General features: G+C 48.2%; 1 protein-coding gene across 9 annotated transcripts in view; it reads left to right on the plus strand.

Annotated features, from left to right (window-relative positions):
- Window positions 1-276: 276 nt before the first annotated feature.
- The window catches only part of PPP6R2 (protein phosphatase 6 regulatory subunit 2), an 84345-nt gene continuing 61716 nt past the window's right edge, over window positions 277-22905 (plus strand). For 7 of the 9 annotated variants that reach the window (XR_006709118.1, XM_045464883.1, XM_045464886.1 and 4 more), the window contains exon 1: window positions 284-524. The gene's annotated coding sequence lies outside the window, so the exon portion shown is untranslated. Of the gene's footprint in view, window positions 525-22905 lie in introns of all 9 variants that reach the window. The other 2 variants (XM_045464884.1, XM_045464887.1) reach the window with 1 other exon arrangement.

Genomic DNA, 22905 nt, shown 5'->3' on the forward strand with positions numbered 1-22905 from the left:
ATTACCGCAAGTGCATTACCCCCCAAGCAAGTTAATTACGCTTGTATATTCGCATCGTTATTCAGTAGCACCCCAGAGGGAAAAGCGAAAGAAGGCCGCTCGCCACCCCACCGCGCTCCAAGGCGGTCCAACCCCCGCGCTCGAGCGAGCCGGCGCTTCGTGGCGAGCGCGCGGCCCCGCCTCCTCCCACAACACAGCCCCGCCCATGAGCGCGGCTCCGCCCGCCGCCCCGCCCCGGCGCGCACGCGCACCCCTCCGCGCCAGGCACCGCCCCCGGCGTGCGCGCGCGCTCCCGCCGCTGCCGCCATTTTGGAGCGACCCGAGCGCCGCCCGCGGCCCGAGCCGGTCCCGAGCCGCCGGCCGGCCCGCGCCGTGTCCGTAGGCGCCGTGTCCGTGGGCGCCGCGCCCGGCCGGGCCCATGTGCGTGCGGCTAGCCCCAGGTCGCCCGGGCTTCGCCTCCGCCAGCGCCCTGGCCTCCACCCGGGCCTCCGAGGAGCCGCCGCGACGCCCGGCCCGCGGGGCAGGTGAGTGCGGCCGCCCGCCGACCCCGCCGTGCCCGCGCCTGCCGGTGCCCCTGAGGTGTCCACCCCGAGTGCTCACCCGCCAGTGGCCACCCCTCTGTTAGTGTACCCGCGTCTGTCCACCCCGTCAGTGTTCGCCTCCGTCAGTGTCCACTCACGGCCGTGCGCACCCTGTCAGTGTCTCCCCCCCCCCCGTCAGTGCCCCCACGACAGTGTCCCCCCGTCAGTGTTTCCCCCCCCGTCAGTGACCCCCACGACAGTGTCCCCCTGTCAGGTGTCCCTCCCGACACTGTCCCCCACGACAGTGTCCCCGTCAGTGTCCCTCCCCCGATACTGTCTCCCTGTCAGTGTCCTCCGTCAGTGTCCCCCTGTCAGTGTCCCCCCGTCAGCGTCCACTTCACCAGTGTCCCCCCCCCGTCAGTGTTCCCCTGTCAGTGTCCTCCCTCGTCAGTGTTCCCCACAACAGTGTCCCTCCATCAGTGGTCACTCCCTGTCACTCCCCCCACCTCTTTTCTTCCCTCCCCTCATTTTCCCCCCCAGGCGGTGTCCACCTCCACCCCCATTCTTGGTGCCCTCCCAGTCAGTGACCCCTGTATCAGTGCCCCCCCCCCCCCAAGCGCGCTCCTCGTCTGTCAGTTCCTCCTTCCTGTCCCTAGTCCCCTCCATCAGTGCCCTCCCCTGTGCTGCCAGTGTCCCCCATGTCAGTGCCCCCCGAGGAAGCATCCCCCCCATCAGTGTCCACCCCGTGCCTGCCTGTCAAGGTCTCCGTCAGTCCTGTCACCGTCCCACCCACCTCCTCACTGCTCCTCCTCTCTTCCCTTCAGTAGGGACCCCTACCATCAGTGCCCTGACCTGTTTCTTAGTGCCCCCCTCGCCACCTGCTTCCACCCCTCTGCCTGCTCCCCCCTCTGCCTGCTCTCCCCCCCACCTGCCCCCACCCCGCCTGCTTCCCCCTCCCTCTCCTGCTTCCCCCTCCCTCTGCCGGCTCCCCCCTCTGCCTGCTCCCCCCCCTGCTTGCTCCCCTTCCCTCCCTCTGCCTGCTCCCTCCTCCCCACCTGCTTCCACCCCTCTGCCTGCTCCCCCCTCTGCCTGCTCTCCCCCCCAACCTGCCCCCACCCCGCCTGCTTCCCCCTCCCCCTCCTGCTTCCCCCCTCCCTCTGCCGGCTCCCCCCTCTGTCTGCTCCCCCCCCACCCCCCCACCTGCTCCCCCCCTGCTTGCTCCCCCTCCCTCCCTCTGCCTGCTCCCTCCTCCCCACCTGCTTCCACCCCTCTGCCTGCTCCCCCCTCTGCCTGCTCTCCCCCCCCACCTGCCCCCACCCCGCCTTCTTCCCCCTCCCCCTCCTGCTTCCACCCTCCCTCTGCCGGCTCCCCTCTTTGCCTGCTCCCCCCACCTGCTCCCCCCCTGCTTGCTCCCCCTCCCTCCCTCTGCTCCCTCCTCCCCACCTGCTTCCCCCACCTGCTCCCCCCCCCGTTTGCTCCCCCTCCCTCTGCCTGCTCCCCCCTCCCCACCTGCTTCCACCCCTCTGCCTGCTCCCCCCTCTGCCTGCTCTCCCCCCCACCTGCCCCCACCCCGCCTGCATCCCCCTCCTGCTTCCCCCCTCCCTCTGCCTGCTCCCCCCACCCCCCCGCCTGTTCTCCCCCTGCTTGCTCCTCCTTCCCTCCCTCTGCCTGCTCCCTCCTCCCCACCTGCTTCCCCCACCTGCTCCCCCCCCTGTTTGCTCCCCCCTCCCTCCCTCTGCCTGCTCCCTCCTCCCCAGCTGCTTCCCCCTTACGTGCTTCCCCCTCACCTGCTCCCCCATTTGCTCCCCCCTCCCTCTGCCTGCTCCCTCCTCCCCACCTGCTCCCCCTACCTGCTCCCCCCTCACCTGCTCCCCCGTTTGCTCCCCCCTCCCTCCCTCTGCCTGCTCCCTCCTCTCCACCTGCTTTCCCCCCCATTTGCTCCCCCTCCCTCCCTCTGCCTGCTCCCCCCTCTGCCTGCTCCCCCCTCTGCCTGCTCTCCCCCCCCCGCCTGCCCCCACCCCGCCTGCTTCCCCCTCACTTGCTTCCCCCGTTTGCTCCCCCCTCCCTCCCTCTGCCTGCTCCCTCCTCTCCACCTGCTTTCCCCCCCATTTGCTCCCCCTCCCTCCCTCTGCCTGCTCCCCCCTCTGCCTGCTCTCCCCCCCCCGCCTGCCCCCACCCCGCCTGCTTCCCCCTCACTTGCTTCCCCCGTTTGCTCCCCCTCCCTCCCTCTGCCCACTCCCTCCTCCCCACCTGCTCCCCCCACCTGTTCCCCCCTCCCTCCCTCTGCCTGCTCCCTCCTCTGCCCCCCCACCCCCACACTGGCTCCCTCTCTGCCTTGTCCCTCCTCTGCCTGTCTCCCCACCTCCTACTCCCACCCTCTGCTTGCTCTCCCCCCCCACCGCCTGCTTCCCCCCACCTGCTTCCCCCCACCTGCTCCACCTCTGCCTATCTCTCCTCTGCCTATGCCCCCCTGCCTGCTCCCTCCTCTGCCTGCTCCCCCTCTGCCTGTCCCCCCGCCTGCTCCCCCCTCTGCCTGTCCCCCTCTCTGCCTGCTCCCCACCTGCCTGCTTCCCCCCAGCCTGCCCCCCTCCCCGCCTGTCCCTCCCACCTGTCCCCCCTCCCTGCCTGTCCCTGTCTCTGCCTATTGCTTTGGGACTCCCCTCCCCAGTGCCCACTGTAATCAGTCTCCTGTTCCCTCACTCTTCTGTCAGCATCCCCTCTTTCTATCACTGTTGTAGCTTCAGCGCTCCATGAACCTGTCACCTTCCCTGGCCTGTCTCCTTACCGTTCACTGCCTCCTTTCTTCCTCCATCTCCATCATCTCTGCCTTCACCGTGCACCTCATTGGCCCTCTTCAGTGGCTTCCTGACCTTGCTATGGTGTCTCCTACACACCTCCACCTGCCACTTCGTGGCCTTGACACCTGTTTACCTTGTCCACCCACTAGTCACTCACTGCTCTCAGTTCTCCACTGAAACAGTGCCCTGTCACCCCCAGCTCACCCACTCTGTCATTTCTGTTCAGTCCCTGCCTCTCACTTCACCTCTCCCCCATTTCGTCACTGTAGCCACCTGTCTTGTCCCTGTGGCCTTCTCCAGCCCCGCCTGTCATCTGCCCCTGTTGCCACTCCCTGCCATGCCTTTGGCCTTTCAGTGCTGGGGCCATCACTGACACTCTCAGCTGTTTACTTCTCCATGTTCCTTCCTTTCTGGTTTCTCTTCTATTTTGGCCACTCTAAGTCATGTCAGTTAAGCTCTGGAAGGTGAGAAGCAGCCAGCTATGAGCAGAGTGGGGGACAGGCGCCTGGGTGCTCAGTTGGCTTAGTGCGAGATTCTGGATCTCAGCTCACGTCTTGATCTCAGGGTTGTGCGTTCAAGCCCCGCAGAGTGGGGGGACAGAGCGTTCCAGGTTGAGGGGACAGCACATGCAGTGGCCTTGCAGTGGATCTTCTCTAGGAACCTAGATAAGACTAATGTGTGGCTGGGGTAAGGGGGAGATAGGAGCACAGGGTACAGCGTGAGCCATGCAATCATCTGTTCTTGGCAGGTGTGTGCCTGAGTTGTGAGGGGGACCGGGATGGACGTTAAGTTGGGAAGGGCCATCATCACGGAGGCAGGACGTGCAGGAGAGGGGGCGAGATGAGGTGGTGGGAGTGGTGTAGTTGCAGTTTAGACCTTGGGGGTCGACTTAGGGAGATGTTTGGGAGGCAGAGCTGTTAGGACTTTTGATAGATGAGAAGAGGGTGTGGGGGAGAGGGCCCAAGGTGAGGTCTGGGCTTCTTGATGGGACTGTGGCATTGTCAGCTGAGATGGGGAAGCAGGATGGGGTGGTGGCAGGTGCAGGGCGTTAATGGTAGGTTAGATGTAGAAAGTAAGGCTTTCTCTTGGCTTTAAGTAGTGGGCGATGTCTGACTTATCCAAGGGTCATTGGCACGAAGGTATCTCGCAGAAGAATCTGGAGCCCAGAGGAGAGGTCAGGCTGCAGGCATATAGGATCTCAGCACAGGGGTAATGTTTAAAACCTTGGTAATGGCAGTTCTTTTACACAGACGCACAGCAGAACGTACTGATCGTTTATTGTGTGCTGCTGCTTAAAATGCTTTATATGAATGAACTATTTAATCTTCACAAGAATTCAAGGGTATAGAAACTATTATTTCCCATTTTACAGATGAGAAAACTGGTATGCAACAAAGTAGGGGATTGACTCAGGATTTATACCCCAGACAGACTGACTAAAGCCCCTCCCCCTACTTTTTCTTTAGGTTAAGGAAAAGGCTGACTTTCAAAATACTGTTTTAAATTTTTAAATAATGGTAGCTGATTACGTACCAGGCATATTTGTGTGCACACATGCATGTGTTCCAATAAAGCCTTATTTATTTAGGAAAACAAGCCCAGGCACATTTTAAAGTATATTACCTATACCATCTTATTTAATTCTTTTTTGTTTTTTTAAACAAAGTGCTTTACCGTTTTATTATCTTTGTATCCTTGTGAGATCTAACAGACATTTTGACAGAAAGCAGGTACATGACTTGTACAGAATTTATTATAAACCAGAGAGTGAAAGCCAGTGCTAAATTTTCTATTTTGACATCTAACACAGTAAGCACTTAATTCTTTTTTTTTTTTTTTGTTTTTTTGTTTTTTTGGTCTATTTATCTTGAGAGAGGGAGGGAGAGGGAGAGAATGAGTGGAGTGGGAGAGGGGCAGAGAGAGAGAATCCCAAGCAGGCTGAATCCTAACCACTGACAGTGCTGAGTCTGATGCGGGCCTTGATCTCACCATGAGATCATGACTTGAGCTGAAACCTAGAATTGGATGTTTAACTGACTGAGGCACCCAGGTGCCCCAGCATTTAATTCTTAAAACAACTTAATGATATAGCTAATCTTTTTTTCTTTAAACATTTTAAATTTTATTTTGGAGAGAGAGCGCTCATGTGCGTGCAAGAGAGGTGGGCAGGGGGGGAAAGTGAGAGAAACCTAAGCAGGCTCCACGCTCAGTGTGGAGCCCGACGTGGGGCTCGAGCCTGTGACCTTGGGATCATGACCTGAGCTGAAATCCAGTCGGATACTCAACCAACTGAGCCACCCAGGTACTCCTATAGTTACTCTCAATATTCCTATTACCATTTATGTGAGAACATTGAGGCACAAATTAAGAAATGTACCCAAGGTCACAGTAAATAAATGTGAGAACCAGAACTCAGCCTAGGTGGTCAGACTCTAGAGGTTGTGTTTTTCATTCTCACCTCCTGTGGTTCATACACAGGGTAGTCTGAACTCAGAGTATAATTCCGGAAGGTATCAAAATTGGTATCGTGAAGTTAGTCTCATTCTCACCCCATTCCTCAGCCATTGACTTCTTAGAAAACATGTCACATCCATGTACAGCAAGCAGCTTTCTTCTTTTTAACACAGAATGTACGATTTTTTATTTGTTTGAAAATATTCTACCACTAAAAATTATTGAAGAATATTTTATCCCCAGTAAAATGTACAGATCTTAAATATGCTTGATGAATTTTAGCAAATGTGTACACCACAAGTGTGTGCACAAAAGTGTGTCCATCACTCGTGTCAAGATATAGAACATTTCTATCACTCCTAAAAGTTTCCTTGTGTCCCTTTTCAGTTACTACAGCCAACCCCCAAATCCTGAGGCAACCATTGTTCTGATTTCTGTCATTACAGATTAATTTTGCAGGTCCTCAAACTTCATGTAAATGAAATCATAAAATATATGCTTTTTTGTGTATGTCTTCTTTGGCTCAGTGTAACGTTTTTAGATTTTATTTACTTATTTAAAAAGTAATCTCCAGGGTGCCTGGGTGACTCAATGGGTTAAGCGTCCGGCTTTGGCTCTGATCATGATCTCACCATTTGTGGGTTTGAGCCCCACATTGGGCTCTGTGCTGACAGCTCAGAGCCTGGAGCCAGCTTCAAGTTCTGTGTCTCCTGCTCTCTCTGCCCCTCCCCTGCTCATACTTTGTCTTTCTCTCTCAAAAATAAACATTAAAAAAAGAAAAAAAGTAATCTCCATGCCCAACATGGAGCTTGAACTCATGACCCTGAGATCAAGATTCGCGTGCTCTACTGACCGAGCCAGTCGGGTGCCCCTTGAGATTTATTGATTTTAATGCCTATATCTGTAGTTTGTGCTTTTCATTTGAGTAGTACTCATTTGTATGAGAATATAATTTACGTTTTTTTTTTCCTGTTGATGGGTGTCTGGGTTGTTTTTACTTTTTGGCTAGTATGACTAAAGTCACTGAAGATTCTTATGCATGTCTTCTGTGGACGTACATTATTCCTTTGGGGTAAATATTTAGGAGTGATACTGCTGAGGGTCATCGTGTAGATACATTTTGAATTTCTTTCAAAAACTGCAAACTATTTTTCAAACTGATACCATTTTCCACTCCCACAGTAATGTATGAGAGTTCTAGTTTCTCTACATCTATGCCAGCCCTTGGCGTTGTCAGTCTTTTATGTATGTATGTATGTATGTCAGTCTTTTTAATTTTAGCTATTCAGTTGGTAGTGAGTGATACCTCACTATGGTTTTAATTTGTATTTTTTTTTTTTTTAAAGTTTACTTAGAAAGTGTGAGTGGGGAGGGCAGGGGGGGGGGGGAGAGAGAGAGAGAATATCCCAAGCAGGTTCTGAACTGTCTGCACAGAGCCCCGATGCGGGACTCAGACTCACAAACCAAGCCTCACAAACTGAACCCAACTGTTAGATCATGACCTAAGCCAGAGTTGGATGCTTAACCTCTGAACTGCCTGAGCCACCCAGGTGCCCCTAATTTGCATTTTTCTGATGAATAATGATGGTGAACAACTTTGGTTTGGTTTGGTTTTTTGGGGAACACCTTTTTTTTTTCTTTTTGAGACTGACACAGGACGAGTGGGGGAGGGGCAGAGAGAGAGTGAGAGACACACACACACACACACACACAGCAGAATCCAAAGCAGGCTCCAGGCTCTGAGCTGTCAGCAGAGAGCCTGACACGGGTTTGAAGGGCTCGAACTCACGAGAGAGAGCCGAGAGATCATGACCTGAGTCCAAGTCAGATGCTTAAAGGACTGACCTACCCCGGTGCCCCAGTGAACAACTTTTTATATGCTAATTAGCTACTTAAATATTTTTCTTGTGAAGTGTCAGGTTTTTAATCCATTCTTCATTGGATTTTTTTTTTTAAATTCATTTTAAGAGTTAAAATGACCTCCAAGATCAAGTGTTGCATGTTCATGGGGCGCCTGGGTGGCTCAGTCGGTTAAGCGGCCGACTTCGGCTCAGGTCATGATCTCGCGGTCTGTGAGTTCAAGCCCCGCGTCGGGCTCTGTGCTGACAGCTCAGAGCCTGGAGCCTGTTTCAGATTCTGTGTCTCCCTCTCTCTGACCCTCCCCCATTCATGCTTTGTCTCTGTCTCAAAAATAAATAAACGTTAAAAAAAATAAATAAATAAAATGTAAAAAAAAAAAAAAAAAAGAGTTGCATGTTCTACTGACTGAGCCAGCCAGGCGCTCCTTGCCTATTTTTTTTAATGGTGTCTTTTGATGAACAGAAAATTTTAATTTAGGTGAAGTAAATTTTTGTCAATATATATATACATATTTTAGTAATTTCTACACCCAATATGGGGCTCCAATTCACAACCCTAAGTTCAAGAGTCGCACGTTCTTCCGACTGAGACAGCCAAGTGCCCTGTTGGTAGTTTTCTTTTATGTTTATTATGTGTCCTTACAAAATTTTGCCTGCACCAGTGTTGTGAAGACACTATCTTTTTTTTTTTGTAAAAGTTTTCTTTTTTAAAGATTTTATTTATTTTATTAAAAACATTTTCTTTTAAGCTTATTTATTTTGAGAGAGACAGAGACAGGACAAGTGGAGGAGGGGCAGAGAGAGAGGGAGACAGAGAATCCCAAGCAGGCTCTATGCTGCCAATGCAGAGCTGGATGTGGGGCTTGAACCCATGAAACTGCGAGATCATGACTTGAGCTGAAACCAAGAATTGGACGCTTAACTGAGTCACCCTAAAGATTTTATTTTTAAGTAACCTCTACACCCAATGTGGGGCTCGAACTCACAACCCTAAGATCGAGTCACACATTCCACTGACTGAACCAGCCAGGCACCCCTATGAAAGTTTTATAGTGGTAGCTTTTGTATTTTGGTTTATGATTCACCTTTTTCTTTTTAACAGGTTTATGGAGATGTAATTGATGTACAATAAACCACACATGTTTAAAGTGTAAAATTGGATAAGTTTTGACATGTATATACCTGTGAAATTATCACCACAGTGTAGTGAATGTCTGTCATCCCCCAGATTTCCTCATTTCATTTTGGGAACCGTCCCTCCCACCCTTTCCTGCCTCCATCTCCAAGCAAATACAGATTTCCTTTCTGAATCCTTCTTGCATTAGTTTTTTATTTAAAAAAAAATTGTAAATGTTTTTACCTAATTTTTGATAGAGGGCGCGCGTGAGCAGGGGGAGGGGCAGAGAGAGAGGGAGACAAGGAATCTCAAGCAGGCTCCAGGCTCTGAGCTGTCAGGCACAGAGCCTGATGCAGGGCTCGAACTTGTGAACTGTAAGATCATGACCTGAGCCGAAGTCAGACGCTTAACTGACTGAGCCACCCAGGCTCAGTTCTTGGATTAGTTTTTTTTTTTTTTTTTTTAATGTTTATTTATTTTTGAGAGAGAGAGAGAGAGACAGAGAATGATTGGGGAGGGGCAGAGAGAGAGCGAGAGAGAGACAGAATCCAAAACAGGCTCCAGGCTCTGAGCTGTCAGCACAGAGTCTGATGTGGGGCTCGAACTCCTGAACCATGAGATCATGACCTGAGCTGAAGTCGGACGCTCAACCGACTGAGCCACCCAGGTGCCCCTTGCATTAGTTTTTAATGTCAGGTGAAATCAGGATACTTCCTCCCTGCCCTTCCCTCATGGGGTTATGTAATCATTCTAGTATCATTTTTTAGAGCCTTTGTCATAAATTAATTGAACATGCGTGTGCAGGCTTCTTTCTGGGTTTTGTTACATTCTCTTGGTCTGTTTTTCTATCTTATGTCAATACCACAGTGTATTAATTACTGTAATTTAAAGGTAGTATAAGTCCTCCACCTTTAATCCTCTACAGAATTGTCTTGCCAGTTTTAGAATAACCTCTTCACTATGTACAGAAATTTTTGCTAGAAGTTTGGTTAGGGTTATATTGAATCTGTAGATTTATTTTATTTTATTTTATTTAATGTTTATTTTTGAGAGAAAGAGAGCACGCACACCCACAGGGGAGGGGCAGAGAGACAGAAAGACAGAGGATCTGAAATGGACTGTGCGCTGATAGCAGCAAGCCCAGTGGGGGGCTCAAGCTCATGAATGGTTAGATCTTGTACCTGAGCTGAAGTTGGATGTTTAACTGATTGAGCCACCCTGTGCCACCCAGGTGCCCCTCAATACGGTGTATTATATTAATTTTCAGATGTTAAAGCAACTTTGGAGTCTTAGGTTAAATCCGCTTGGTGTGGTATATAATGCTTTAATTTTTTTTTTTTTTATAATTTATTTTAGAGCTTGAGCATGGGACAGGGGCAGAGAGAGAGAGAGAGAGAGAGAGAGAGACTCTTAAATAGGCTCCACCAGTGTGGAGCTTCACACTGGGCTTGATCCCACGACTCCAGGATCACGACCTGAGCTGAAATCTAGAGGTGGATGTTCAACCATGACTGAGCTACCTAGGTGCCCCTATAATGGTTTTTATAGGTGGATGGATTTGGTTTGCTAGTGTTTGTTGAAGACTTTATATATATTCATAAGAGATTTGTGAATGACTTTCTTTTTATATGATATCATTGGTTTTGGTAATACTAGCACCTTAGAATGAGTTGGGAAGTTGTTCTTTCCTTTTTGCAGATCAGTTTTCTATGTGGGATCATTTTATTTCAGGCTGAAGCACTTCCTTCAGTATCGCTTACATTGTGGATATGCTGGGAACAGAGTCTCTGTTTTTGGTTGTCTGAAAAGGTCTTTTTATTATTATTATTATTATTTTATTTTGTCATGATAAGTGTACTTTTTAATTCTCGTTCCGTGTTTAATTCCCATCCTCCCTATTTCACCCACCTCCCCTCTGGTGACCATCAGTGTGTTCTGTACAGTGAAGATGTGAAGGTCTTTTTCCTTCAGTTTTGAAGGACATTTTTGTTGAATATAAAATTCTAGGTTGACAGCTTTTTTCTTTTAGCACTTTTTATTTTTTTTAATTTTTTTTTATTAAAAAAATTTTTTTTTTTCAACGTTTATTTATTTTTGGGACAGAGAGAGAACATGAACGGGGGAGGGGCAGAGAGAGAGGGAGACACAGAATCGGAAACAGGCTCCAGGCTCTGAGCCATCAGCCCAGAGCCCGACACGGGGCTCGAACTCACGGACCGCGAGATCGTGACCTGGCTGAAGTCGGACGCTTAACCGACTGCGCCACCCAGGCGCCCCTCTTTTAGCACTTTTAAGTGCTTTTAGCATCTGCTGTTTCTAAGAAGTCAGCTATCGTTCTTGTTCACCTGGTATCTTTTTTCCTACTGTGTTTAAGGTATTTTATTTACTTATTTTAAATAAATTATTTTTATTGTTTTTCTTTTTCAATTTGACTATAATTTTTCTAGGTATAGCGTTTTTGTGTTTTTCCTTTTTGGGATTTATTTAGTTCGTTGGATCTTTGTGTTGATGTGTTTAATCGACTTTGGAAAATTTTTGGCCATTGACTCTTAAATATTTCTTAAATATTTTTTCTGCTTCATATTTTTTCTCCTCTTGGGACTCCAGTGATACTTATTTTGCATGGTTTGACATTTTCCCATAGGTTTTGAATGTTTGTATTTGTAATATTCCTTTTCTTTCTATTTATATATGTATATTTTCTACTCATCTATCTTCAGAGTCCCTGTTTTCTGTTTTGTGATCATTGTGTTAATTCTATCCAGTAATGTTTTGATTTAACATACTGTATTTTTCAGTTTAGAATTTCCTTTTGGTTTTTTCATCACGTTTGCTAATGAATATTAGCTCTGGTAATGAATATTTTCATTCCTTCTGACCATTTCCCCAAATGTTTTAATGTATTATAATTGCTGTTTTGAAGTTCTCATCTGCCACTTCCAACATAGGATCTTTGTGGGTCCTATAGATTGTTTTTTCTCTTCATCATGGGTCACCTTTTCCTGGTTTGCATGTCTAGTAATTTTTTATCATACAATGAACATTATGCACAGTGCATTATAGAGACTCTATTTGGGGTTCTCATCCTATAAAGGATCTTGAGTTTTGTGAGGGCAGACTTAAATTACTGGGAGATCATCTTGACCCTGTAGAAGCTTGTAGCCTGTAGGGTGGATCTGTTTTGTTTTGCCTTGTGTTTTAAGACATGACCTTTAGGGGGCGCCTGGGTGGCGCAGTCGGTTAAGCGTCCGACTTCAGCCAGGTCGCGATCTCGCGGTCCGTGAGTTCGAGCCCCGCGTCAGGCTCTGGGCTGATGGCTCAGAGCCTGGAGCCTGTTTCCGATTCTGTGTCTCCCTCTCTCTCTGCCCCTCCCCCGTTCATGCTCTGTCTCTCTCTGTCCCAAAAATAAATAAACGTTGAAAAAAAAAAAAATTAAAAAAAAAAAAAAAAAAAAGACATGACCTTTAGTTCTGGAATATGGTTTTTACTCCTCTAAGGTGTGACCTGTCTAGGATTTTAATGGAAAACCTTTCTAATTTGCCAGAACTGAAACTCTAAATTGTCTTCCCAGGACTGGACAGCAGCTGGAGTCTTTGCTTAGCTCTTTGTCCTCACAACAGTTGCTTTCTGCTTGTTTTTCTTTTTAGTTTTTCAGCTTTATTGAGATATAATTGACAAAGTTGTAAGTTATTGAAGTATGTTATGATGATTTGATGTATGTATGCATTATGAAAGGACTCTCCCCACCTGGTTAGTTGTTACATCTGTCACCTCACATGTTTATCTTAGTGTGTGTGTGTTTGAGAACACTTAGGTTGGGGTGTCTGGGTGGCTTGGTTGGTAAAGCATCCAACTCTTGATCTCAAGTCTTTATCTCAGGGTCATGAGTTCAGGCCCTGCATTGGTCTCTGTGCTGGGCATGAAGCCTACTTAAGAAACAAAACAAAACAAAAAAACCTCAGTTAAGTTGTGCTCTCTACAGCGTTCTCAGCTGTAGTCACCGTGTCTTACATGATGTCCTCAGACCGTAGTCATCTGTGTGTGGACCCTTTGACCAGCCTCTCCCTGTGTCCCCTGCACCCAGCTCCTGGCAGCCACTTTTCTGCTCTGTTTCTGGGAGTTTGATTTTTTTTTTTTTTTTTTTTTTTTGCTTGCTTTATTGGTGTCTCATCCCGCCATCTGCAGTTTACGAGTTAGTCAAGGATTTGGGAGGAATTTAATGCAGATGTGTGAGATTTTTGCTTCTTTTGGGTTTTTCCTTTCAGTTTCAGCCATTTTGATAGTCCTGAACTCTGACCTCTTTTCTTCCTGTAGTGAGATGCTTAGCACTGCTGTCACCTAGCACTGTTGCCTCATGCTCAGTGAGAGCTGGGCACCGCAGGTCACAAGACATTTCAGTGCAGAGCTCATAGTTTGTTCTCCTTATACTGATTGTGCTCCCTCCAGTTTCTTTGTGTTTTTGGTTGTTCTCCAACACCTTCAGATAGCGTTTTTTTTTTTTTTAATATTTTGTGCAGTTTATAATTATTATCAGTAAGAAGATCAGTCAGATAGAAGCTGGAACCAGAACTGTCAGATCTGCACTTTTAAACCCTGTGCTCTGACATGCCTGACAGAGGAAGAGAAGGGAGACCACGGGGAACGTGGGGGTGTGTCCACTTGTGGAGGTGAGCACAGGATATGGAAGCTGACCAGGAGTAGCTGTGGGTGCTGGACGGAACCAGGAGAGTGTGGTGTCGCAGAAGCTAAGAGAGGCTGGTACTTCACTGTGATAAGCTTTGGGATGTAGAGTGAGGGAAGGACTGAGAGGTGGTCCTGGGAATTCATTGGCTTCCTTCATTGGCTTCCTTGACAAAAGTGGTCTGGTGGCATGCTGGGGAGAGAGGTTCGATGGGAGGAGAGGGATTAGGGACAGTAAGTGCAGACAGCTCTTTAAGGAAGCATCGAGTCAACGGGGATTGGAGAAATGTCTATGGGGGGGCGCCTGGGTGGCTTGGTCGGTTAAGCGTCTGACTTCGGCTCAGGTCATGATCTCACGGTCCGTGAGTTCGAGCCCCGCGTCGGGCTCTGTGCTGACAGCTCAGAGCCTGGAGCCTGTTTCAGATTCTGTGTCTCCGTCTCTCTGACCCTCCCCTGTTCATGCTCTGTCTCTCTCTGTCTCAAAAATAAATAAACGTTAAAAAAAAAATTAAAAAAAAAAATGTCTACGGGGCAGAGGTGTGTGTGTGTGTGTGTGTGTATGTATGTGTAAGTGTGTGCACACTGACGGGACTGTGCTAGCAAAGGAGGAGGGACTGGAGATACCAGAGGAGCAGTCTTGGGAAGGCATGAAGGGTGGGGTCCAGAGCATAGGTGGAGAGGCTGGTCTTGGTGGGAGCAAGGACCATTTCTCCATTGTAATAGGAGGGAATGCAGTGGATGTGGTGATTAGGGTTGGTAGGTTTGATGGAAGGAAGATGGGAGAGTTCACACTTGAAGCCTTGTGCTTTTTCTGTGAATTAAGGGGTAAGGTTATTGGAGAGTTGAAGAAAGAGTCGAAAGAAAGTATCTATTGCTTTGTAGCAGAGCATCCCAACAATGATTGGGGACTTAAAATAGCAGTGTTTGTTTTTGGTTATGAGTGTGGGTTAAGCCCAGTTTGGGCTGGTCCAGGCGTGGCCAGCATGGCTCCTCTCTGCTCCTTGTGTTGTCTGCCTGGCTTCTTGTATGATTGGGGCTTCAGCTGCATGTTTAGGCCTCTCTCCAGGGTTCTGTCAGCCTCAAGGAGGCCACATTGTCACAGGACTCCAAGAGGGCAAGACTGGCAGCTGGTTCTCAAAATGACACCTGTCCTCTGCTGCCTTTTGGTGGTTACAGCAGGTCCCAGGAGTCACCCGATGGGTGGATGGATAGACTTTATATTTTATGATTTTATTTTTTGACTTGACTTCTTGATGCAAGGAGCTATATAGAATTTGTACCCATCTGATATTTGTCACAGTTGTCTCAAGAGAGGGAAGCTAGCTTCTTAAGAGTTCGAAGGCTAGGCTGTATTTAATGTTCACTTGAGACGTGTGGTCGTTAATTTAAAACAAGTGAAACTCGGGCCAGGTTTCCTCACGGAAGCCCTCTCTGACCAACAACTTCCTGCTCCCTGACTAATGATAATTGATGACATTTATTGGGCACTTACTGTTTTCCAGGTATTTTGAGCACTTGATTCAGATTATCTTGCTTAATATTCACACTGTCCTTTGAGGTAAATACCATCATCATCTCCATCTCATAGCTGGGGAGACCGAGACATAGAGTTTAAGAAATGTAACTCAGGTCAGTATGTGGAGGCGCTGATGCAGGCCAGGCAGTCGCATCTGGAGCTGAGCTTGTAGCCACCTTGACGCACTGGCTGCAGACGTCACGTCTTCCACGCGTGACCACCATGGTAGCTGACACACGCAGGCACTCTTGGTGCCTCTGGTTCCTTGCAGTGAACTTTGCCCTGGACAGTCCTCATGTCCACCCTAGGAGGATGTTATTTTTATCCCTGTCCACCAGGACACCCCAGGGCACAGGGGACCAGTGACTCTGTCCTCAGGGCTTGCAGGTAGGAAGCTCTCTGGGCAGGGTCCTTCAAGATTTACTGGAGGTCAGGCCTCTGGGGGTGGGGCTGTGTTTGTGTCCTTTCTTCATTTGTTGCTGAGTAGAGGACACCCAGTGTCCTCTCTGTGGGCTGTTATCGGCATTGAAACCTTTCAGAGTTGGGGGGTGGGAGGGAGGGGAGGGTGGGTGATGGGTACTGAGGAGAGCACCTTTTGGGATGAGCACTGGATGTTGTATGGAAACCAGTTTGACAATAAACTTCATATATTGGAAAAAAAAAAAAAAAGAAACCTTTCAGAGCTCCTCTTCAGGGATGTGCCCATCTGTGAGCCCACCGACTGCTCCCATACAGCACTGAGATGGAAGTCATATGCCATAAAGTCACCCTTCTAAAGTGTGCAAGTCAGGGGCTTTTAGTGCATTCACAAGTGCAGCCAGCACCACTGATTCCAGAACAGTTTATCACTCCACAGAGAAGCCCATTGACTGCGTCATTTTTAAGACTTGCTCTTCTCTCCTCAGGGCCTCATTTCCCCTCAAGCCTACGAGACCCTCTTTCTCACCCTTTCTTGGCTCTGCCACATAGTCCTCCCTGGACCAGGCCAGTCCTGGTTGGTACCTTCATGTTATCTCCCTCCGTCATGATAATTCTTTTTGTATCTCCTTCGATACCTCCTTTTTTTCTTTATTGACTGGACCAGTATCTGGTGTCATGTGGAGACTGAGAACTTGACTTTGCTGTGAGACAATCTGGGTTCAGGTTTTGAATTGATGTTTATTAACCTGTGGCCTTGGGCTAGTCCTATAATTATTGAGACCTCTGCTTTTTAACCTGTGAACTGGGATTAGTGGTAAACTCCCTGCTGCACTGAGTTCTACTGGGCTCATGCAATGCTTGCACACAGTAGAGTGTCCGTGAAACAGCTCTTGTCGATTCCCTTTCTTGTGGCAGGTGTAACCCTGCAGAGTTCCTCGAGTTAATTCTCTTGTGCTCTTGTTTGGACTCAGCTTTGTCCATTGCCCTGGCTTCTGCCCTGTGCTTGTTGGGGCTTTTTCTCTGCCTGTTTGGCAATGCTTTTTAGCCACATGTCTCCAGTTACTTGTCCTTCCAAGAGTCTCGGCCCAGCATGTGCCCTGCCTGCCCTTGGAGCTGGTTCTCCCAGGACCACAGTGTTGAGAACACATGCAGTGCAGGCATGGTCTGTTGTTTGTTGTGTGGGGCACATGTACACTGGGGCCTTGCTGTGGTGTGTCTTTGGGTCCCTGTACAGGCAAGCCCAGATCTAGAATGGTTCAGCTTAACATATTTTCAACTTTATGATGGTGTGAAAATGGTATGCATTCCATAGAAACTGTACTTGGAATTTTGAATGTACATCTTTTCCTGGGCTAGCGGTATGTGGTACGATCCTCCTGTGTTTCTGGGCAGCGGCCTCAGCTCCCGGTCAGCCCATCAGCACCAGGGCAACAATCATCTTGTACCCAGACCACCATTCTGTTTGTCACTTTGAATCCAGCATTCAGTATGTTAACATGTAGGTTGAGGAAGATCTACAGTTGATTGCTCTTCTCTGTCCTAGACCAGTGGTAGCAGTCATGACATCTCTCTGTCAGTGAGTCACATTTTTACTTGCATCACATACACATTGGACCAGGATTGCAGAACTAGTCAGTGGTGGAGGCTGGACTTCATGCCAGAGAACACCTCCCATGGTCAGGTCTGTTGCTCTGGTGGGTTCTTTGCTTGGGTTCTGTGTCTGTCTCCAGGAGGGAGGATGGGGGCCAGGTGCTTAGCATACAGGGGGAGAGTGCGTGCCAACAGTGCCAGTTGGCTCTATCCTTAACCAGGCAGAGTGGCCGTGATTACTAGCAGCGCGCAGACAGAAGGTCTTCAGCTTTCACTTTGAGTCTTCTCTTCATCACACCCAACAGCCAGGAGGAAGCTCTTGAGAAAACCAGGAGAAGGTGAGAGCCCTCTCAGGCCCGACAGAGCTCTTGCTCAAGGTGTCCGGTGGGGCTGTGTATCGATCACCTTTATCAGACTTTGGTGGGAGACCAGTTGGGCTCCACCACCAAGGGGAGAAATGTTGCTTTTGGTAGCTTGGAGCCCCAGGAGTGTGCAGCCACCTAGGCAGGCTGTGGTTGGGGTGGTGGCACTCAGGCTGATGGCAAATTGTTGGGTTTTCCCTGTAGGCCAGGTGTGGGGTGGATGCTACCTCTGCATGTGGGTCTCATCTCGTCCTCACAGCTCCTGGGCTGGGGTCAGCAGGGGCAAGAAGGCAGGCTAGCTCTCTGGCAGAGACACTGTCAGCCTGAAGACGCACTTTTACTTATTCTTCACAGTGTTGGCCCACATAGTGTTAAAAAATGCAATTAGTTGTTGGGGCGCCTGAGTGGCTCAGTCAGTTAAGTGACTGACTCTTGGTTTCAGCTCATAAGTTTGAGCCCCATGTCGGGCTCTGTGCTGACAATGTGGAGCCTGCTTGGCATTCTCTCTCTCTCTCTCTGTCTCTCTCTCTCTCTCTCTGTCTCTCTCTCTCTCTCCCCCCCCCCCCCCCACTCATGCTGTGTCTTTCTCAAAAATAAATAAATACATACACTTAAAAAAAAATTCGTTGTTGAGGAGGGCAACTGTTGGGATGAGCACTGGGTGTTGTATGGAAACCAATTTGGCAATAAGTTATATTTAATATAAAAAAATAAGTTAACATTTGAATAGATTGGGGGATTTAAGAAAATCTGGGTTTCTGGCCTTTCTTGTAGAAACTGGCAGATGTGTCCTCGTGCCCTGTGTCCCTGCAGGCCTGTAGGCGGCTGCCATGGATCTTCCCTGCTCCTGCCCATGGACGGCCCTGTGCTTCTCCTGCAGGCTTCACTCCTCCTTCTGTCTTCTCTGTCTGGCTGCTTCCTTCCACTTAACACCTTCCTGCTCTACAGGCCTTTTTTGCGTTGTAGCCTTGCATTAGGATGTGGCCGAAGAACTGGAAATTCGGTGACTGGGTGCTCTCCTATTGCCATTGTAGGACAGCTCTTGCTCCAGAAGCGTAGGGTTTAGGTTGTTCGCTTCTTAGTGGAGCTGGCTTCCTTTCTAAAAAATTCTTTTGCATCCTTCTGGCACCTGGAGTTAGCTAGGCTGTGCTTTCCTGTTTTCTGACCACAACACTCGTGCACTCATTCTCCAGGAAGACTCTCCGCCTTTTTCTTGGCCTCTCTTTCTGGGGACACCTACCAGAGTTAGGAGCTGGGAAGCTGCATGCAGAAGAGGCAGCCGGCTCAGCTGTCAGCGGCTGCTCCCTCCTCAGCCTGCTGACCCCTCCTGCTCTTGGAGACGGGCAGGCTGGGGAAGGAGTTTGATTGCAGCCCTCCCACCGGCACTTGTTTTGGGGTCCAGTTTTTCTCTGTTGTTTCCCCATTTATTTATTTTGCTAGAAAGTGTTTTCCTGTAGAATTTCAAGTTTATTTCTATATATTTGTATGTCTGATTCTCTAATAGAGATTTTTAAAGAAGTGGATGCTTAATTGCTAACACAGTAACAAATATATGGGGCTTCTAATTAAAAAAATCTATTCTTACATGGAGCCTTCCCATCTTCTAGTTCTATTTCAAAGAAACAACTATTTTTGAACTTTTAATAGCTGTTTAATTCTGGTAGTTAACTTCCATAAGTTAATAATAGTAAAAACTAGTAGCAGCTCGCATGTATCAAGGCTTTTCACGTGTCAGGCACCTTCCTAAGATCTTTACATTGAGTTCTTTCAGTTCTCACTGGCAGTGTACAAGGCAGGTGTTGTTACCCACCTTTTGTAGATGAGGAAAATGAGGCACAGAGGCTAGTTGACTTGACCAGGGCCTCTGTTTTTTGTCTTTTAATTTTTAAATTCTGGTAAAAATATATGTAACAAAAAACTTATCATTTTAATAATTTTTAAGTGCATAGTTCAGGGGCACTAAGTATATTCATGTTGTTGTGCATCCACCCCACTACCCGTCTCCAGAACTTCTCCATCTTCCCAAACTGGAACTCCCTCCCCATCAGACCCTCACCCCCCCCAACCAGCACCCTCCCCAGCACCACCGTCTCTACTCTCTGCTTCTGTGAATCTGACCACTCCAGATTCTGGTACCTCCTATAGACGTGAAACCACGCAGGATTTGTGTTTCTGTGATGGCTTCTCTCACTGAACACAGTGCCCTCAGGGTTCACCTGCGGTGCAGCAGGGGTGAGGAGTTCTTTCCTTTTTATTTTTATTTTTGAGAGAGAGAGAGAGAGAGTGAGTGAGCGCACATGTGAGCGGGAGAGAGGGGCAGGGGAAGAGAGAGAGAATCTTATTTTTATTTTTGAGAGACTGCACGAGTTGGGGAGAGAGGCACAGGGAGAGAGAGAGAATCTTAAGTAGGCTCCACGCTCAGCACAGAGCCTGACACGGGTCTTGGGATCATGACCTGAGCTGAAATCAAGAGTTGGATACCCAACTGACTGATACACCCAGGCGCCCCAGAAGTTCCTTATTAAGGCTGAATAATACTCCATTATATAGATGGGCCACAATTTGTTTATCCCTGTGTCCATCAATGGTTATTTGGGTTGCTTCCACCTTTTGCTGTTGTCACCTTCTTCTTTTTTTAAAAAATACTTGTTTATTTTGAGAGACAGAGAAAGCACGAGCAGGAGAGGGGCAGAGAGAGGGAGAGAGAATCCCAAGCAGATCCATGCCCAGTGTGGAGCCTGATGTGGGGCTCGATCCCATGACCATGAGATCATGACCTGACCCAAAATCAAGAGCTAGATGCCCAACGAACTGAGCCACCTAGCTGCCCCATCAACTTGTTTCTTGATATGGTCACAGGAAGACCCTCTTGGGGGTTCTGTGCTATGAACTGTTTTGTGTGTCCCCGAGATTCATATGTTGATGCTCTAACCCGCAATGTGATCATATTTGGAAATAGGACTTTTAGAAATGTAACCAGGGTAGGGGCACCTGGGTGGCTCAGTCGGTTAAGCATCAGACTTAGGCTCAGGTCATGATCTCGTGGTTTGTGAGTGAGAGCCCTGCGTTGGGCTCTGTGCTGACAGCTCGGAGTCTGGAGCCTGCTTCGGATTCTGTGTCTGCTTCTCTGTCTGCCCCTCCCCCACTTGTGCTCTGTCTCTATCAAAAATAAATAAATGTAAAAAAAAATTTAGAAATGTAACTAAGGTTAAATGAGTTCGTATGGGTGAATCCTAATTCAGTGGCCTTAAAAGTAGAGGAAGAGAGAGGCCTCTCTCTTCACATGCACACACCAAGGCAGCCGTCTGCAAGCCAGGAAAGGACTTGTGCCAGAGCCACGTTGGCCCTAATCTTGGACTCCTAGCCTCCAGGACTGTGAGAAAGGAAATTTCTAGTTGTTTAAGCTTCCCAGTCTGTGCTGAGCTCAGCCACCCTGGCCCCTCATGAGGATCAAGGCAAATTGGCAGGAGCAGAGATGACCCTGAGGAGTTATAAGAACCATTAAACCTGGCTGGCTCAGTTTGTGGAGCATGCTAGTTTTGATATCGGGGTTGTAAGTTCAAGTCCCATGTTGGGTGTAGAGATTACTTAAAAAATAAAATCTTTAGGGGCTCCTGGATGGCTCAGTCGGTTGAGCATCTGACTCTTGATTTTGGCTCAAGTCATGATCTCACGGTTCCTGGGATCAAGCCCCGTGTCAGGCTCTGGGCTGACAGTGCAGAGCCTGCTTGGGATTCTCTCTCTCCCTCTCTCTCTGCCCCGCCCCTGCTCATGCTGTATCTCTTTCTCTCTCTCAAAATAAATATTAAAAAAAGAAACCTTAAAAAAAAAAAACAAAATCTTTAAAAAACAAAACATCTGTTTTGACCCAGCTTAGAGATCCTTTTATTTATTTATTTATTTATTTATTTTTTAATTAATTTTTTTTTCAACGTTTATTTATTTTTGGGACAGAGAGAGACAGAGCATGAACGGGGGAGGGGCAGAGAGAGAGGGAGACACAGAATCGGAAACAGGCTCCAGGCTCTGAGCCATCAGCCCAGAGCCCGACGCGGGGCTCGAACTCATGGACCGCGAGATCGTGACCTGGCTGAAGTCGGACGCTTAACTGACTGCGCCACCCAGGCGCCCCAAGAGATCCTTTTAATTGTCAGGCTCCTTGTTGGGTAGCTGGAGCCCCCAAACTATAGAATGGAGGTGCCTGCCCTACTTTGCTTTCTGACCATAACCATGGGTCTTAGCTTCTAGAAAACTTTTCAGTCCCAGGAAGTGATTGAGGATAGATGCCCATGGCCCTCTGCCTGCCTCAGGGAGAAGAGGATATCATTCTTAGAAGGTCGGACTCTGAAGCTTAGCTCCATTAACCTTTGGACCTGCTATGATACCCCACTGGGTGACCGTGCAAGACATTGCTGAGTCCTCTACTGTTAGACAGCCTGACCACTGTGGTCGTAAAAGAACATCTCCCATTCCTCTGCTGTCTGACACTTCCACTGGCTGATTATGTCTTGGGGATGGTCGCTGAAAGTACTCCTAGGGTTGATTCACCAAGGAGCCCCATCCAGTCTGGGTGACTTGTCCCAGAAAGCCTTCAAACATCCCTCTTTCCAGGGACTGTTTAGATGTGCTCCATCTTAAACTGGAGGAATCTGGCCTCCCACATCCAGGGGAAGTCCCACCGTTGGGCATTTGGCAGAGACTGGTCTGTGTGGCAAGGGCAATAGTTATCTTCTTTTAGATTTGGTGATCTCCCGCGAAAGGCCCCCAGGACTTTTAGAATGTGGCTTACCAGGCCAGAGTTTTCTGATGGGTAGTTACACACACAACCTACACATACGCACAAGTAGAGATAATTATGTAATGAATCTTTATGTACCCATTACTCAGATTTGTCAGGGAGCAAGAATGTCCTGTCCCCATCAGGGTCCTTCTGGCCAGACTAAGGATCAAATAGACAGGAGAAATTAAATTTAATTTTGATGTAGGTAGGGGGAATCCAAACAGACATGGAATATCCAAAGATAGTATAAACTACCAAAACTGAAACAGGAAAAAGTAAATAAAATTTGAGCAGACCCATGACCAGTAAATAAATTGAATTAATTAGTAACAAAAAGTCTCCCCCCAAAAACGAGTCCAGGACTGGTTGGCTTCCCAGGGAATTCTACCAAACATTTAAAGAAGAGTTAACACCTATTCTTTTGAAGCTGTTCCAAGAAATAAAAATGGAAGAAAAACTTCCAAACTCATTCTATGAGACCAGCATTACCTTGATTCCAAAACCAGACAAAGACCCCACTAAAAAGGAAAACTGTAGACAGTTTCCCTGATGAATATGGATGCAAAAATTCTCAACAAGATACTAGCCAACCGGATCCAACAATACATTAAAAGAATTATTCACCACGACCAAGTGGGATTTATACCTGGGATGCAGGGCTGCTTCAGTATCTGCAAATCAATCAATGTGATACACCACGTTAATCCTCTCAATATATGCAGAGAAAGCATTTAACAAAATACAGCACCCTTTCTTGATAAAAACCCTCAAGGAAGTAGGGAAAGAGGATCATACCTCAAGATCATAA

The sequence above is a fragment of the Leopardus geoffroyi genome, chromosome B4 (assembly GCF_018350155.1).
Source record: "Leopardus geoffroyi isolate Oge1 chromosome B4, O.geoffroyi_Oge1_pat1.0, whole genome shotgun sequence".
In the NCBI taxonomy this organism is placed as follows: Eukaryota; Metazoa; Chordata; class Mammalia; order Carnivora; family Felidae; genus Leopardus; species Leopardus geoffroyi.